Below are 17,434 nucleotides of genomic sequence, written 5' to 3'. Positions count from 1 at the left end.
GGGGGGAGGAAAAAAAAAACACCTACATCTTTAGTGTTCCTTTTGATTTGATTTTTTTTTTGTTTTGCAACCATGATATTTTAGGGAATGAACAAAACATTCCCGCTTTGGACGTTCATCCAGTGATACTGAGAAGGTAAGCTTCAGCCCAAATGCACAATTGCTCTTTGTATGACTGCCGGTCTATTGTCAGATTGCAAACGCTGGAGTGTGTGGATATTCGTAAATTTTTTTTTCTCTCACAAATGGAAAGAACTTCAACGGATCAGATTGATTTCCACAGAGTCCCTGAAATTGCTTTTGAAAAAGCAAAAAAAAAACAGACGGGGGCATGTTTTCAATGCAAAACCAGCTCAGATTTGTCCATGTTTTGCAAAGAATAATGACTTTGGCTGTTTGGGGAGGGGGGTATATGGGCATTCGTGGTCTGCAATATCATCACGTGGGCAGCACAGTGACTGCGTGTTAAGAAGGGCAAGTTGGAGAACGCTTATCTGTGATTTTTTTTTCAGCAGAGGTGTAGTTTGCTGGAATGTGGAAGATTAGAAACACTGAAGAACTCTTCCGCCTATCCCCATTCGGATTCTTTTCGGCCAACAACTGAATTTATATAGCACCTTCGCTGTGCTTCACAGGAATGTTCTCAGACCCAATCTCTCTCCAGTACCTACCAGATCTTACAGTCATAGAGATGTGCGGTACCTTTCGGTCCAACCTGTCCATGCCGATCAGATATCCTAACCCAATCTAGTCCCATTTGCCAGCACTTGGCCCATATCCCTCCAAACCCTTCCTATTCATATACTCATCCAAATGCCTCTTAAATGTTGCAATTGTACCAGCCTCCACCACTTCCTCTGGCAGTTCATTCCATACACGTACCACCCTCTGTGTGAAAAAGTTGCCTCTTAGGTCCCTTTTATATCTTTCCCCTCTCACCCTAAACCTGTGCCCCTCTAGTTCTGGACTCATGACCAAAGTTGGGAGGACAAAAAAGTGTCGAGGTCAAACAGCTGTGCCCCTCTCCAATACGTGTAGTGGTAATGAATTTGGATTTTTTGTGGCACAGTGGTATGTCCTTACCTCTGAGCCAAGAGACCCAGGTTCAAGCCCCATTTTGCTCCAGAGTTGTGTCATAACATCTCTGAGCCCATTGATTTTATTATACATTTATATAGAGTCTTTCTAGGATGCTACAATAAAGCCCAGCAATACCTGGAGCGTTGGAGGCTGAGGGGTGAGCTCAGAGAGGTTTATAAAATCATGAGAGGCATGGATAGGGTGAATAGCCAAGGTCTTTTCCCTGGGGTGGGGGAGTCTAAAATTGGAGGGCATAGGTTTAGAGTGAGAGAGGAAAGGTTTAAAAGGGATCTAAGGGGCAACTTTTTCACACAGAGGGTGGTGCGTGTACGGAATGAGCTGCCAGAGGAAGTGGTGGAGGCTGGTACAATTGCAACATTTAAAAGGCATCAGGATGGGGACATGAATAGGAAGGGTTCGGAGGGAGATGGGCCGGGTGCGGGCAAATGGGACTAGATTGGGTTGGGATATCTGGGTCGGCATGGACGGGTTGGACCGAAGGGTCTGTTTCCGTGCTCTACATCTCTCTGACTCTGATTCTGGCTTCTTCAGTGCCCTCCCATTTTCATGTCCCTGCCGCTGCTCGCCATGCCTTGAGCTGCCTAGGGCCCTGTAAACTCCGCAACTCTTTCCGAAATCTTTTTGCCTCACTTTCCCTCCTTTGAAAGCTGCTCATTCAGATCACGAATCCCTTAAAAATTAAGTCAAACTTGTGGATGATGCCTATCTGGGTGGGATACGCTTCGGCGGGGCGGTGTGGACTTGTTGGGCCGAAGGGCCTGTTTCCACACTGTAAGTAACCTAATCTAATCTTCACCACCCATGTCTCTTTCCTCCTCACTTGTTGGCGGAGAGTTCCAAGTCATTACCACTTACTACTGCGTTCAAATAAATGTTGTCTTCCCATTACCTCCCCTCCCCCGCCCCACCAACAACACATCGTTTGTCTAAAGCCTTAAAAATGTGGACCCCCACCTCCCTCAGTCCTTGTACCATAAGCTAATGAAAGCAGATTGAACGTACCTTTCTTGTTTAAGCTTGTTATCCTCTTGTATCCCTCCATCTGTAAGGTAGAGTGGTAGACTCTGTCTACCTAGACTTCAGTAAAGTCTTTGACAAGGTTCAACGTGGCAGACTAATTAGTAAAGTTAGGGTCACATGGGGTAGAGGGTGAGCTTGCCAATTGGATACCAAATTGGCTTGATGTTAGGAGACAGAGGGTGGTGGTAGAGGGTTGTTTCTCGGACTGGAGGCCTGTGACCAGCGGTGTTCCACAGGGATCGGTGCTGGGCCCACTGTTGTTTGTCAGTTATATAAATGATTTGGATGGCAATATAGAAGGCATGGTCAGTACGTTTGCCGATGACACCAAGATTGGTGGTGCAGTGGACAGCAAAGAAGGTTATTTAAGATTACAAAGAGATCCTGGTCAATGGGCTGAGGAGTGGCAGATGGAGTTTAATTTGGATAAAAGTGAGGTATTTCATTTTGGTAAAATAAACCAGGGCAGGACTTATACAGTTAAAAGTAGATGGTTAGTGTTGTAGAACAGAGAGATGTTCAGGAACATCATTCTTTTGAAGTTTGCATCACATATACATAGTTGAAGAGTGTGGTGCTAGAAAAGCACAGTCGGTCAGGCAGCATCCGAGGAGCAGGAGAATCGACAATTTGAGTATTCCTAATGAAGGGCTTATGCCCGAAACGTCGATTCTCCTGCTCCTTGGATGCTGCTTGACCAGCCGCGCTTCTCCAGATGCCGGAGAAATAAGCCCAATAAAGTAGAGATCACAAAACACAGATCGAAGTGAAGTTAACAAACCATTTGTTAACAGTAATATTAGGGAGGAGAAATTGACCAAGCTGAAACAGCACAGATAGTCTGACCAGGTAACTGAAACTCTCTTCCCTGAGTTGAGAATCAAGCCAGTTTTACAGGAATACTGTACAATGATGGCTAATTAAAAATAGTGAAAATACAATGGTCTTAATAATCAAGTAATCCAGTTACGATGGTGATAATCACAAAGCCGTTATCAGCAGAATGTTCTGAATGTATAGATACAATGTAACATCCTATCAGCAGCAATCAGTTCTTAATGGGATCAGGAGATTCCAGCTCTCTTTGAGGGTAAATGGGATCAGGAGATTCCAGCTCTCTTTGAGGGTAAATGGAATCAGGAGATTCCAGCTCTCTTTGAGGGTCGGTGAGAATGCCTCGTTCCTTGGCAGTGAGATGTTTCCATTGTTTCTCTCCTGTGAGCGGGGTATTCAGGTGCCTCTCCGTCTGACCTGTCCTTTGTGTGGCTTTGGTATCACCTGGGGTACGAGACTGCCCTTAGGGCTTTGGGACAGCTGTGTTGATCTGGTCCAGGAAGCTTATTGTCAGTTTGTCTTGGGAAGTGTATTCCCTGGTCTGCGAGTGACTGTGGTCATGCCAGGTTTCCCTTGTCAGCCTGTTTGGTCAATGCTGAGGCATTCTGGGGGTTTCTTGTATGGTTTGGACAGGCTTGATTTCTGTGTTCTGTGTGGCCATGCTGTGGGTAGGCAGGCTGGCAGATCTTTGTCCACACCAGAACCACACTTTTCAACTCTGATCTCCAGCATCTGCAGCCCTCACTTTCCCCTAATCACATATAGACAGGGGGGTTAAGAAGGTGTTTAGCAGACTTGCCTTCATTGCTCAGACCTTTGAGTGTAGGAGGTGGGACGTCATGTTGAGGTTGTACAGGACATTGGTGAGGCCTCGTCTGGAGAACTGTGTCCAGTTCTGGTCCCCCTGTTACAGGAAGGATATTATTAAGCTGGAGAGGGTTCAGAAGAGATTTACCAGGATGTTGCTGGGATTGGAGGGTTGAGTAATAAGGAGAGGCTGGATTGGCTGGGACTTTTTTCATTGGAGTGTAGGAGGCTGAACGGTGACCCTGTAGAGGGTTAAAAATCATGAGGGGTATAGATATGGTGAATGGCAGACGGGGGTTTGCAAGGTTAGGGGGCATATTTTTAAGGTGAGAGGAGAGAGATGTAAAACAGATATTGGGGCGTTTATTTGGTTTATGTGGTTTGTATGGGGAATGAACTTCCTGAGGAAGTGGTGGATGTGGGTACAGTTACAATGTTTAAAAGACATTTTGGATAAGGACATGACTAGGAAAGGCTTGGAGGGATATGGGCCAGGAGCAGGCAGGTGGGACTAGTTTATGGTTGGCATGGACTGGTTGGGTCGAAGGGTCTGTATCCATGCTGTATAGTTATTTGATCATATCTTCTGTCGATCTCCCTTGCTCCAAGAACAGTCCCATCTTCTCTCTCCCTAACCTTGGAGCTAATATCCCCCATGCCTGGAATCATTCTGGTAAATCTCCTCTGCACGCCCCCCGCCCCCCCACTCCACCCCCCAACTTTCTTCCTGGCAACCAAAGGCTGAAACTTTGTTACGTTTGTTGGAACAAATCCAAATGAACTTTTGTTGATGAACTATGTTGTGTCTGAACGAAGGAATACTTGCTGCTGACTTTAAAACTGTTCCACTCCAAATCCCGAACTGACCTCTGATGTTACAGCTCTCTCTTGAGCACAGCACTCAGTATATATTCAGTAAAAGCTGAGGTTATAGTTCTGTCTTCCTTAAGGTGATGCAAGTGTGTGATTTATCTGTATTCATTTCAGATATTGAACCAGAGCTGGCAGCATTTGGGTTTTTGCCCTGCATGTCTGTGAAGAGGTTCAATAATTAACTTGCAAAACATCAGATCAGGAAGAGACTTGCCTGAAGAGTAATGGGGTTTTATTTCTATTAGAGGAGTTCATGAGCAGACAACCCATAACGCTTTCAGATAAAAGGTTTCAGGAGGTTTTGTTTGGGCTTAGGCAAGACAGTCACAGTTTCGAATAAAAGTCTTTTTAGTTTCAATGCCTGCAGAAATATTGGCTGAATCTGGATGTCTAAAACAGTTGTTCCTGTGAGGGAAGGAGCTTGTTTAGATCTGGTAAGAAAGTTGTTGCCTCAACATGAGGAATTTAAGTCTAAAAGTTCCAGATCAGAAATGTTTGGTTGAAACCCTGCAGGGGTTATTTGAAACTGAGAAAGTCTGAGCTCTGCTGTACAAAGGCTGCTGGGAAGAGGCTGTCAGATTCTCAAGACAGGGAATCGAAGCAACCATCAAATTCTAAGCCTCATAAATGTAAAATAGACTGTAGTTCTCCTTGGTCTGAGCACTGTGAAGGAGGATTTTGGGATTCATGGGATAGTATTTTACAATCGAGTGTCTCAAAATCTTTAAATTTGTGTTGTATAGTTTTTTTTCTATTTTATCCTCATTTCTTTCCCTATAGAAACTTTGTGAAACTTGGATCTGCAGTGTCACATGTTTGTGTTTTAGTGACCGACGGACCTTGTTCAAAACCAAACAAGAATAGTCACCAATTAAAGTTTATCCGGTAGTAATGTCAGCTGGGTTCAAATAATAACGCCTTGGGGAAAATACAAACTTAATGGTCTTAGCAGACAGTGACTGGCAAGCAAGGAAGAGAAATACATTAATTTATTGATAATTTTTAAGAGCGACAGAATAAGTCAGACAGAAGGAGTAAAGAACACAAAATAGGGTTACGTTGACGTAGCAACTTTTGCAACTCCAGGACATGCCAGATTATTTACAGTTCATCAAGTAATTTGGGAGTGTAGTCACTGTTGTATTATAGGCAACATGGCAATGGGTTTGTGTACATTAAGCTCCCACACCCAGCAATGAGATAAACATCTGTCTTTGGGAATGGTGATTCCTATTGTGGTTTTGAGAGGCTGTGCACTTTGTCTGCATTGTAGATCAGAAGTGAATCTGATTATTCGTGATCTCAATGGTGAGAGAGAGAGAGAGAGGCCTGGATCCCAGGGAGAAATAGCCCCCTCTTCAAAATAGTGCTGTGGGGTCTTTGGTTAGGCCCCTTTTGGAATACTGTGTTTAGTTCTAGTCTCCCTGCTATAGGAAAGATGTTGTGAAAATTGAAAAGGGTTCAGGAAAGATTTGCAAGGATGTTGCCAGGGTTGGAGGGTTTGAGCTACAGGGAGAGGCTGAATAGGCTGGGGCTGTTTTCCCTGGAGTGTCGGAGGCTGACGGGTGACCTTATAGAGGTTTATAAAATCATGAGGGGCATGGATAGGGTGAATAGCCAAGGTCTTTTCCCCAGAGGAGGGGAGTCCAAGGGAGGGGAAAGTGAGGACTGTGGATGCTGGAGATCAGAGCTGAAAATGTGTTGCTGGAAAAGCGCAGCAGGTCAGGCAGCATCCAAGGAGCAGGAGAATCAATGTTTCGGGCATGGGCCCTTCTTCAGCCCTTCTTCCTGAAGAAGGGCCCATGCCCGAAACGTCGATTCTCCTGCTCCTTGGATGCTGCCTGACCTGCTGCGCTTTTTCAGCAACACATTTTCAGCTCCGAGTCCAAGGGAGGCACAGGTTTAGGGTAAGAGGGGAAAGATTTAAAAGGGACCTGAGGGGCAACGTTTTTACGCAGAGGTTGGTACGTGTATGGAATGAGCTGCCAGAGGAGGTGGTGGAGGCTGGTACAATTACAACATTTAAAAGGCATCTGGATAGTAATATGAATAGGAAGGGGTTAGAGGGGATATTGGCCAAGTGCAGGTAAATGGGACTACATTGGGTTGGGATATCTGGTCGGCATGGACGAGTTTGACTGAAGGGTCTGTTTCCATGCTGTACATCTCTACGACTTTATTTAATAGAATCCATACAGTGTGGAAACAGACCATTTAGCCCAGCACGTCCACACCAACCCTCTGAAGAGCCCAGACCCAGTCCCCGATATTCTTACTTTACATTTCTCTCTGACCAATCCACCCTAACCTGAACATCCCTGGGCACTATGGGACAATTTAGCATGGCCAATCCACCCTAACCTGCACATCCCTGGGCACTATGGGTCAATTTAGCATGGCCAATCCACCCTCACCTGCACATCCCTGGGCACTATGGGACAATTTAGTATGGCCAATCCACCCTAACCTGCACATCCCTGGGCACTATGGGACAATTTAGCATGGCCAATCCACCCTAACCTGCACATCCCTGGGCACTATGGGTCAATTTAGCATGGCCAATCCACACTAACCTGTACATCCCTGGGCACTATGGGACAATTTAGCATGGCCAATCCATACTAACCTACACATCCCTGGGCACTATGGGACAATTTAGCATGGCCAATCCATACTAACCTACACATCCCTGGGCACTATGGGACAATTTAGCATGGCCAATCCATACTAACCTGCACATCCCTGGGCACTATGGGACAATTTAGCATGGCCAATCCACCCTAACCTGCACATCCCTGGGCACTATGGGTCAATTTAGCATGGCCAATCCACACTAACCTGTACATCCCTGGGCACTATGGGACAATTTAGCATGGCCAATCCATACTAACCTACACATCCCTGGGCACTATGGGACAATTTAGCATGGCCAATCCATACTAACCTACACATCCCTGGGCACTATGGGACAATTTAGCATGGCCAATCCATACTAACCTGCACATCCCTGGGCACTATGGGACAATTTAGCATGGTCAATCCACCCTAACCTGCACATCTGTGGATTGTGGGATCACCCAGAGGAAACCCACACAGAGAGTCACCCGAGGCTGGAATCGAACCCGGGTGCCTGGCACTGTGAGGCAGCAGTTCTAACCACTGAGCCACTTATTGTGCTGTAAGAATGAGAGAACAACATTGTTGCTTCTTTTGATGTTTGAAAAAAGGTGATTATTAAATGCTTCAAATTTCCGTGGATGATTGGAAAAATTCAAAACAAACTGAACTCGAGGACAGGGGGCATATAGAGATAGAAGGTACTGAGAAGGTTTGAGTTAAGAGCATGAGGAAGATGAAGGAGTGATGGCAGACCGAAGGGAAGCTGAAAGTGGATAAGGAGCGTATGCCATAGATATGACAATCAAAGGGAATTACTGGATGTGTCGGGGGACCCTTGAGGAGACAGAGAGAGAGAGAGAGAGAGAGAGAGAGTTAGTCGAGGAGAAGGGGAAATGAGCAGATATGTGAAACAAATCTCTTACTAGAATGTCTGCTTTTGTTCTGAAAAAAGAGCCATTTGGGCTTGAAACACTAACTCCGTCTGTCTGTCTGTCTCTCTCTCTCTCTCTCTCTCTCTCTGTGTATCTGTCTCTCCACAGACACTGCCAGGACCTGCTGCGGTTCTCCAGCACTTTCTGTTTTGATTACTGTGTTGATCATTAGTCATCAGGCAAATCACAATTCCAGCCCCTGTGATGTACTGGCTGTGAAACTATTGAAATGAAAAATACATTGAGAATCTGGCAGTTTGAAATGATTCTGAGCCCTTTATGAATGACGTAGCAGTAATACTATTCCTCTATGTCACTGGAGAGTGAGCAGCATCAGTGAATCAGAAATTTCAATATTCTCCATGTCAAATTATTTTTTTTTTCAGTTGGTTTTATTTGCAAGGCTGGGGAGCTATAGCTTGTTGACTGTGCATTTTTAAATATTAAAATGTCAAAATATGAAATATTAAATTTTAAATATTAAAATGTATCTGCTTAGCATCTCTAACTTTATTTCCACTTAATGGGATAGAACATAGAACGCTACAGTGCAGTACAGGCCCTTCAGCCCTCGATGTTGTGCTAACCTGCGAAATTAATCTGATGTCCATCTAACCTACACCATTCCATTCTTACCCATATGTATGTCCAATACCCATTTAAATGCCCTTAAAGTTGGTGAGTCTACTACTGCTGCAGGCAGGGCGTTCCATGCCCCGACTACTCTCTTGAGTAAAGAAACTGCCTCTGGTACCTGTCCTATATCTCTCACCCTTCAATTTAAAGCTATGTCCCCTCATGTTAGCCGACACCATCTGAGGAAAAAGGCTGTCACTGTCCACCCTACCTAACGCTCTGATTATCTTGTACATCTCCATTGAGTGACCTCCTTGTCTCTGATGAAAACAGCCTCAGTTCCTTCAGCCTTTCCTCATCAAACCTTCCTTCAATATTCCAGATGGGGGTGAAACTCATTTCGTTGAGGATATAATTTTCTCACTTATTGGGTTCAAAATGCTCTTTTTTGGCCCCTTTAGCCAACATGGTCTCAGTTGCAACTTGCTTTCAGGAGTCCGTTGGCAATAATGTGGTCTGGAACCTCAGTGAAAGACTGCAGGTCAATCTCCTCCACAGACAAGAATGAAGGATTGGGGGGGGATAAAAGTAGAGAGATGACGGAAAATGATCAAATCAAGTATACACGAGAGATGAAAACAAATATTGGATTGAGAGCGAGAAATGGAGACAAAGAGAAGGAAAAAAAGGGGGTTGAAATGTTAAATAAGAACAATCTAAGAACAATCTAAGACGTGTCAAAATGAGATTGAACAGTATCACTTACTTGTTCCTCTCCTGACTGCACAGGTTGATTGGCGTTGGATAGAAAATTAGTTTTAAAAAGATACTTGCGCTGCTAATCGCTCGACCTAATTTTCTGCAGTGAGTTGAAATGACAGTCACTGTGCAATTTCGGCAGGTTCTTAAAAATAACAGCAAGGCTAAGAGCAAGCCTGAGACAAGTGGCAGAGGGCTTTACGTTGGCGAACACGTTCAGCAGATTCGAGAGCCATAAGCTGTCTCTCGCTCTCCTAAATGTGCTGGCTGATTTGCACATCTATAGTGTTGTGTATCATGGAACTGCTGTTATTTTCCCAGCCGTGTGCAACCCATATAGATAGGATCCAAAGAACTGACTCATATCTGTACCATCTGTGATTTAGTCAAACCATATCCATGCTGGGACATTTTTTTGTATTCATTTAACTTTGGAAAATGTCCGTCTGCAATTACAAACTCATGGTGTGTGATGGAATCCGATGCATCTTCTGTAGAATTGCAGTCATGAATTAGTTACATAGACACAGACATATGAAATTGTTCGCCATTATGCTGGGAGTTGGTGCAATGGGTTCACAAACAGTTTTCTCACTGTTAAGACCCGTGTTCACATCTACCAAGGATCCATGGGATGTACCATTGCTCTTTGCTAAATTGAACTTAACACCTTGAGGGAGGGGAATTCCAGGATTCTGTCCCAGTGACACTGAAGGCACGGCGATAGATTTCCAAGTCAGGATGGTGTGGGGCTCGGAGGGGAACTTGCAGGGACTGGTGTTCCCATGTATCTGCTGCCCTTGTCCTTCTAGATGGAAATACTAGTGGGTTTGGAAGGTGATGTCTTTGGTGAATTCCTGCAGTGCATCTTGTAGATGGTACACACTGCTGCTACTGAGTGGGGGAGGGAGTGGGTGTTTGTGGATGTGGGGCCAATCAAGCGGCTGCTTTATCCTGGATGGTGTTGAGCTTCTTGAGTGTTGTTGGAGCTGCCCCCATCCAGGGGCAAGTGGGGAGTATTCCATCACCCGCCTGACTTGTGCCTTGTAGATGGTGGGGCAGGCTTTGGGGAGTTACTTGCTGCAGGCTTCCGAGCTACTGACCTGCTCCTGTACCCACTGTGCTTATGTAGTGAGTCCAGTTGAGTTTCTGATCAATCGTAATCCCCCCCAGGATGTTGAATGTGGTGATTCAGTGGCGGTAACACCGCTGAATGTCAAGGGGTGATAGTTAGATTCTGTCTTGTTCGAGATGGTCAGAGCCTGGCACTTGTATGGTGCTTGTAAGCCCAAGCCTGGGTATTGCCCAGATCTTACTGTATTTGGACATGAACTGCTTCAGTATCTGAGGAGTCGTGAATGGTGCTGAACACTGTGCAATCATCAGTGAACATCCCCCACTTCTGACCTTATGATGGAGGGAAGGTCATTGATGAAGCAGCTGAAGATGGTTGGGCTTGGACAGTACCCTGAGGAACTCCTGCAGAGATGTCCTGGAGCTGAGATGACTGACCTCCAACAACCACAACCATCTTCCTATGTGCAAGGCTGTAATGAGGTCAGGAGCTGAGTGACCCTGGTGGGACCCAAACTGGGCCTCACTGAGCAGGTCATTGCTGAGCAGGTGCTGCTTGGTAGCACTGTTGGTGACACCTTCCATCACTTTCCTGATGATCGAGAGGAGACCGATGGGGCAGTAATTCACCAGGTTGGATTTGACCTGCCTTTTGGGTACAGGACATACCTGGGCAATCTTCCACATTGTCGGGTAGATGCCAGTGTTGTAACTGTACTGGAACAGCTTGGCTAGGGGAGCGACAAGTTCTGGAGCACAAGTCTTCAGTCCTATTGCTGGAATGTTGTCAGGGCCCATAGCCTTTGCAGTATCCAGTGTCTCCGACCGTTGCTTGATATCACATGGAGTGAATGGGATTGGCTGAAGACTGGGATCTGTAACGGTGGGGACCACTGGAGGAGGCTGAGATGGGTCATCCACTCAGCACTTCAGGCTGAAGATTGCTGTGAAAGCTTCAGCCTGACCTTTTGCCCTGATGTGCTGGGCTCCTCCATCATTGAGGATGGGGATATTTGTGGGGGCTCCTCCTCCAGTGAGTTGTTTAATTCCCCCACCACCATTCACGACTGGATGTGGCAGGACTGCAGAGCTTAGATCTGATCCAGTGATTGTGGGATCACTTAGCTCTGTCTATCACTTGCTGCTTTTGCTGTTTGGTGTGTAAGTAATCCTGTTTGGGGGCTTCACCAGGTTAATATCTCACCTTCAGGAATACCTGGTGCTGCTCCTGCCATGTCCTCCTGCACCCTCCATTGAACCAGGGTTGATCCCCATGACTTGATGGTAATGGTTGAGTGGGGGATAGGCCGGGCCATGAGGTTACAGATTGTGCTGGAGTACAGTTCTCCTGCTGTTGATGGCCCACAGAGCCTCATGGATGCCCAGTCTTGAGTTGCTCGATCTGTATGAAGTCTGTCCCATTGAGCACAGTGATAGGCCACACAACACGATGGAGGGTATTCTCAATGTGAAGGTGGGACTTTGTCTCCACAAGGACTGTGCGGTGGTCACTCTCACCGATACTGTCACGGACAGACACATCTGCAGCTGGCAGATTGGTAAGGATGGGGTTGAGTATGTTTTTCCCTCTTGTTGGTTCCCCCACCACCTGCCTCAGACCCAGTCTAGCAGCGATGTCCTTTAGGACCTGACCAGCTCGATCAGTAATACTGCTGCTGAGATACTCTTGGTGGTGGACATTGGGATCCCCCACCCAGGGTACATTCTGTGACCTTGCCACCCTCGGTGCTTCCTCTAAGTGTTGTTCAATGTGGAGGAGTACCGATTCATCAGCTGAGGGAAGACAGTACGTGGGGATCAGCAGGAGGGTTCCTTATCCAGGTTTAACCTGAAGTCATGAGACTTCATGGGGCCCGGAGTCAATGTTGAAGACTCCCAGAGTAACTCCCTCCCGACTGTATCCCACTGTATCCCCACCTCAGCTGGGTCTGTCCTGCCGGTGGGACAGGGTGTAACCAGGGATGGTGATGGTAGTGTCTGGGACATTGTCTGGAAGGTATAACTCTGTGAGTATGACCATGTCAGGCTGTTGTTGGAGTAGTCTGGGAGACAGCTCCCCCAATGTTGGCACCAGGCCCCAGGTGTTAGTGAGGCGGGTCGACGGGGCTGTTTCTGCCATTGTCTTTTCCGGTGCCGAGGTCAGCGTCCGGTTTCAATCCCGGGAAGTGTTTTTGCTGCTGACACTGAGAGCCAGAAGCTTGGGAAATATTCCACACGGTGGAGTCTGACTCGCAACGTTTTTTCGGAGGTGAAAGGAGCACCATCTCCACAAAATCTTTTCTTGCCTTTTGGAAAGGTATGACAGTGAATGGCTAGCATTCTGAGCAGTGAAATCTCCAGCTGGTGTCCCGGAATGATGATGCGATTTGGTTTAGTTGATGTTACAGATGATAAGCTTTCTACCTGAGACAGGATGTTCTGGATCGTACATTGTGATTGGTTGAGGAGCATGCCAGCTCAGCCTTTGGAGATAATCTGGCAGGACAGCTTCCAAGTAGACCTGTTGGACTATAACCTGGTGTTGTGTGATTTTTTTTTTTAACTGTTTCCTACCTGGTATGATGATCCTGCAATTTATGGCCGCTCCTGAAAAGCAGAGGGGACGTTTCCAGGTGTTCTGGACAGCAAAGCACAGATTGAAAGATAAAGCTCTGAGAGTCATGCAGCAGGGAAACAGACCCTTCGGCCCAACGAGTCTATGCCAAACATAATCCCAAAGTAGACCTGCCTGCTCCTGGCCCATCTCACTCCAAACCTTTCCTATTCCTGCACTTATCCAAATATCTTTTAAATGTTGTAACTCAGGAAGCTCATTCCACACACCAACCAATCGCTGGGTAAAATAAAATTGACCCTCCATGTCTGTTTTAAATCTTTCTCTTCTCACCTTAAAATCTCTGCCCCCTGTCTCCAAAACCCCCTCGGGTAAAGACACCTCCCATTCACCTTATCTGTACCCCTCGTGATTTTATAAAGTTCCATAAGATCACCCCTCAACCTCCTATGAAAAAAAGTCCCAGCCTCTCCATATAACTCAAACCCTCCATTCCCTGCAGCATCCTGGTAAATCTCTTCTGAATCCTCTCCAGCTTAATAACATCTGTGGGTTGACATGGTGGCTCAGTGGTGAGCAATGTTACCTCACGGTGCCAAAGACCTGGGTTCGATTCCAACCTCTGGCGACTGTCTGTGTGGAGTTTGCACATTCTCCCCGTGTCGGCGTGGGTTTCCTGCAGGTGCTCCGGTTTCCCCCCCACAATCCAAAGATGCGTAGGTTAGTGTGGATTGGCCATGCTAAATTGCTGAATAGTGTCCAGGCATGGTGCAGGTTAGGGTGGATTGGCCATGCTAAATTGTCCCGTAGTGTTCAGGGATGTGCAGGTTAGGTGCATTAGTCTGTGGTAAATGTAGAGTAGTAGGGGAATGGGTCTGTGTGGGTTAGTCTTCAGAGAGTCGGTGTGGATTTGTTGGGCCTGTTTCCACACTGTGGGGATTCTATCTTCTATCTATTCTATCTATGACCGAGAGGCCTGAACTGGACGCAGTACTCCAGAAATGGCCTCACCAACGTCCTCAACAACCTCAACATGACATTCCCACTCCTATACTCAGAGGACTGAGCAATGAAGGCAAGCATGCTAAACCCCTTTCTATATGTGATACAAACTTCAAAGAATTATATACCTGAGAGGGCTTGACAGGGTGGATGCTGAGAGACTGGGCAGCATCTCAGGATAAGGGAGAAGCAATTTGAAACCAAAATGCAGAGAAATCGCTTCATTAAGGGCTATGCAAATCCTTTGAATCTCCTACTCTCTTACTTTCATCAGTGGTGGTATAGAGTATAAGAGCAAGGAGGTGATGTTGGAGTTGTACAGGGTGTTGGTCAGGCTCCCGCTGGAGGACTGTGTGCAGTTCTGGTCACTTCCATCCAGGAAGGATGGGATCGCACCAGAGGGGGGGCACAGAGTAGGTTCACCAGGATGTTGCCTGGGAGGGACAAATCGAGCTAAAAGGGGAGACTAGACAGGCTTGGATTGTTTTATAGAGTTATTCCTTGGCAGCTCATTCCATACACGCACCACCCTCTATGTGAAGAAGTTGCCCCTTACATCTCTTTTAAATCTTTTCCCTTTCACCTTAAATCTATGCCCTCTACGGAGAACAGTACAGGTTCTTCGGCCTGCGATGTTGTGCTGACCTTTTATCCTACTCTAAGATCAAACTAACCTTCATTGTCAAATAGTTCTGGACTCCCCTACCCCAGGGAAAAGACCTTGTCTATTTATCCTATCCATGCCCCTCATGATTTTATAAACCTCTATAAGGTCACCCCTCAGTCTCCGATGCTCCAGGGAAAACAGCTCCAGCCTGTTCAGCCTCTCCCTATAGCTCAAACCTTATAACTGCTTTGTAAATCTTTTCTGAACCCTTTCAAATTTCATAACATCCTTCCACTAGCAGGGAGACCAGAATTTCAAACGAGGAGATTTCCTGGCCTTTTCGTTTTAAGTCACAACAGGTTTGTTTCTGATTCAATTTTTTAATAAATGAAAATGCATGCTGCCCCTTCTTTTCAGTCGAAAATAATTGCAGCCTCTATTTTATATTTCAGCTCATTAATCAGACAGATGAATGACTGGGTGTTTGGAAGGATGGGTATATGAATAGGAAGGGTTTAGAGGGATATGGGCCAAGTGCTGGGGAATGGGACTCGATTGGGTTGGGATATCTGGTCGGCATGGACGGGTTGAGCCAAAGGGTCTGTTTTCATGCTGTACATCTCTGACTCTATATAGGTCCACCTCTCAAACTGGCAAGGCACACATATGTCAGACATGAGATGGGGCTTTTATGGTGCATTGGTAGTGTCCCTACCTCTAGACTAAGAGGCCCGGGTTCAAATCTCACCTGCTCCAGAGGTGCATCTTGCCATCTTTGAACAGGTTGATTAGAAACTATGACGCAAACGAAGGGAACAAGAGTAGGGAGCTTCTATTCAAGATGGGGAGACGGTACTGCCTGGGGCTGTCTTCGATTTTAATCGCGGCCCTTCCCAAAGGAATTTGATCATTTGTCTGAAAGAGGGGAAACAACATTGCAGGGGCAGAGGTGATTTAAGAAAGCAGACATTGATGTGCCAGAGTCTGAGCGGCCTCTATCCGTGCTGAATCGTGCTTCAGTTCTGAAACACTTCAGCCAATAAGAATTGTACAGAATGTGGAATCGGTGCAGGATTGTTTTTTTTTTCCCTCTCGTGTGCCCGCCACATGGGGTTGGCATAATGCTGGTCTTTGTGTGTCGTTGCTGTGTGTGGAGTGTTTTGCTTGTAGCGTTTAACTCAAAAGAGGACACATCAGTAAAATGTGTGATCCACTTGGTCGTCGTTGAACAATGTGTTACTTTGTTCTCCGAAACAATGGCTTTTTGAGAAGTGTCGGGGGAAGTAGGGTCTCGGGCCTAATCGTGAAAGCCAGTGCCAGAGGTTGATAGGACGAGGAGAGACGATAAGGGCAGCAGTGGTTGGTTGGGCCAGGGTCGAACTTTTCACCTGAAGTCGGGCGGTCCTCAGAAACGAAGACTGGGAAGGTGAAGATTTGCAGCCTTGAGAATTGATTTGAAGATGGCGACAGTGCACTACAATTTGACTTGAACGCCATGAGGATAGAACGAGGAGGAGGAAGGGATGAGAGGAAGCTTGGTTGGAGCTTAAGCACAAACACAGACCTGTCTCCTCTTCACAAATGTGGAGGGGTGGGGGGAGGGGGCGGATTGTCACACAAGCGCTGACCATAGTGGTGTGGACGGGATTGGGAAAGCGAGAGCAAGACAATAAAAATAAACAGGAGAGTTGAGAACGAGAGGAGGCTATTCGGCCCAGTCAATCCTCCTCTGCCGTTCGATGAGATCGTGATCGATTTGATTCTGGCCTTAACTTTCCCATCTGCGCCAACCTTTAACTCCCTCATCAACCAAAAAAATATCAATTGAATCAACGGAAAGCTGAGCTCAGTGACTCCGCTCCTTCTGGAGAAGGGAATGGGAGACTGATTAGCAAGGTTATACCTCATGGAATACAGGGAGAACTAACCATGTGGATACAGATACTGGCTCAAAGGTAGGAGACAGAGGGTGGTGGTGGAGGGTTGTTTTTCAGACTGGAGGCCTGTGACCAGTGGAGTGCCACAAGGATCAATGCTGGGTCCTCTACTTTTCATCATTTATATAAATGATTTGGGTGTGAACATAAGAGGTACAGTTAGTAAGTTTGCAGATGACACCAAAATTGGAGGTGTAGTGGACAGTGAAGAAGGTTACCTCAGATTACAACAGGATCTGGACCAGATGGGCCAATGGGCTGAGAAGTGGCAGATGGAGTTTAATTTAGATAAATGCGAGGTGCTGCATTTTGGGAAAGCAAATCTTAGCAGGACTTATACACTTATTGGTAAGGTCCTAGGGGGTGTTGCTGAACAAAGAGACCTTGGAGTGCAGGTTCATAGCTCCTTGAAAGTGGAGTCGCAGGTAGATAGGGTAGTGAAGACAGTGTTTGGTATACTTTCCTTTATTGGTCAGAGTATTGAGTACAGGAGTTGGGAGGTCATGTTGCGGCTGTACAGGACATTGGTTCGGCCACTTTTGGAATATTGAGTGCAATTCTGGTCTCCTTCCTATCGGAAGGATGTTGTAAAACCAGAAAAGATTTACAAGGATATTGCCAGGGTTGGAGGGCTTGAGCTATAGGGAGACGCTGAACAGGCTGGGGCTGTTTTCCCTGGAGCGTTGGAGGCTGAGGGGTGACCTTATAGAGGTTTATA

At 46.4% G+C, this 17,434-nt stretch overlaps 1 protein-coding gene across 3 annotated transcripts in view; it reads left to right on the top strand.

Annotated features, from left to right (window-relative positions):
• The window catches only part of LOC140471345 (beta-1,4 N-acetylgalactosaminyltransferase 1-like), a 102,390-nt gene that overhangs the window by 186 nt on the left and 84,770 nt on the right, over positions 1 to 17,434 (top strand). Inside the window, exon 2 of one of the 3 annotated variants that reach the window (XM_072567368.1) lies at positions 85 to 136. The exons of the other annotated variants lie outside the window; for them this stretch is intronic. The gene's annotated coding sequence lies outside the window, so the exon portion shown is untranslated. The remainder of the gene's footprint in view (positions 1 to 84; positions 137 to 17,434) is intronic. 3 annotated transcript variants of the gene reach the window in all.

Source organism: Chiloscyllium punctatum, chromosome X (assembly GCF_047496795.1).
Source record: "Chiloscyllium punctatum isolate Juve2018m chromosome X, sChiPun1.3, whole genome shotgun sequence".
NCBI classification, from domain to species: Eukaryota; Metazoa; Chordata; class Chondrichthyes; order Orectolobiformes; family Hemiscylliidae; genus Chiloscyllium; species Chiloscyllium punctatum.
This window is presented reverse-complemented; position numbering and strand designations above follow the sequence as displayed.